The 1343-nt window shown below is 31.3% G+C and overlaps 1 protein-coding gene across 1 annotated transcript in view; it reads right to left on the bottom strand.

Moving 5' to 3' along the window:
• LOC144978858 (putative ferric-chelate reductase 1) overlaps positions 1–794 on the bottom strand; it is a 113304-nt gene extending 112510 nt beyond the window's left edge. The window contains exon 1 of the mRNA XM_078925438.1: positions 668–794. The gene's annotated coding sequence lies outside the window, so the exon portion shown is untranslated. The remainder of the gene's footprint in view (positions 1–667) is intronic.
• Between the last annotated feature and the right edge of the window lie 549 nt (positions 795–1343).

Below are 1343 nucleotides of genomic sequence, written 5' to 3'. Positions count from 1 at the left end.
CATAGAGGGTTTGTTCTTCAAATATTAGAAAAATTCATTTATTTTTAGAACTGTCAACTATGGAACCAACTAAGATTTGACACACAATCTCAGAAACAGTCAACTCTTTTTAAAATGGCGTTGACAAACAACTGTCCCATTTGATTTTTGATTATGATGAATGTAAATACTGTAACAAAATTTGATATCATTAGCGTCGATGTCTGTAAATTGTATTTTTTTAAATGATTTCTTCTTTTTTTTTTCCTATTATGATTTTTTTTTTTAATTTTGTTTTTCTAATATCAAAATGTACCAATTGACATTTGATTATGATGAAAACCTTACATGATATTTAACAGTAGTAGTAGTAGTAGTAGTAGTAGTAGTAGTAGTAGTAGTAGTAGTAGTAGTAGTAGTCGTAGTAGTAGTAGTAGTAGTAGTAGTAGTAGTAGTAGTAGTAGTAGTAGTAGTAGTAGTAGTAGTAGTAGTAGTAGTAGTAGTAGTAGTGGTGGTGGTGCTTATAAAAATACTACTTATATTATATACTAATGTTTAAAACTTACTTAGTATCCATCCCGCTCTGGTTGCTGGTTATACTATCGAAATGAACGGTAATTTTAGTTTTCAAAACCCAACCAATCCTAACAAACAAAAAAAACATTTCACTTCCAACTCCTAATCCTACCTGCGTCCGAATCTAGATGGCTATAGGTGGATAGAAGCAAACTATATGTCATCCATCATTGTCAATTTCGTCGTTCATCTTGTGTTTCAATTTCACTTATTTTGCCACTAAGAGTCCTCTGCGTGTGTTTGTAATTCATCATGCCAATTTAGTGAAGGTGCAAATAAATCTTTCACTTTTAAGAGTGAAATGAGAATTCGTGACGTACATTGCGATAAGACATACACTATGAGATTGTACGGCAACATTTATTCAGCATGAAATGACGTAAAATATTGATCATTAATTATTATTGTAATGAGAATAGAAACCATCAGTTGAATGTGTTTTTGTTTTGTTTTTTTGTTTTTGTTTTTTGTTTTTTTTGTTTTTTGTCTTACCTTCTTCTTTTTTTTGCGTTGTTTTTTTTTTTCCTTTAGTGTTGAAGTATATGCATTACTGAAACATGATACTAAAATTGAAAAAAAAGTGTTGTATTATAATATACATATTGGATGATATTCATACGTGTGAGAGCGCGGGGGGGGGGGGGGGGGTTAAGTTCATTGATATTAAATTTAGTATATGGTTACCATGCATAGAATTAAACGAATGAGAATACGTACAAGGCCTAAAAAGTGTCCACCAATGAAAGCATTCAGCGCCATTATATCTTGGGCTGGGAATGTAAGCATTA

The sequence above is a fragment of the Berghia stephanieae genome, chromosome 1, assembly GCF_034508935.2.
Source record: "Berghia stephanieae isolate SIO BIC M18660-M18661 chromosome 1, UCSD_Bste_1.3, whole genome shotgun sequence".
In the NCBI taxonomy this organism is placed as follows: Eukaryota; Metazoa; Mollusca; class Gastropoda; order Nudibranchia; family Aeolidiidae; genus Berghia; species Berghia stephanieae.
This window is presented reverse-complemented; position numbering and strand designations above follow the sequence as displayed.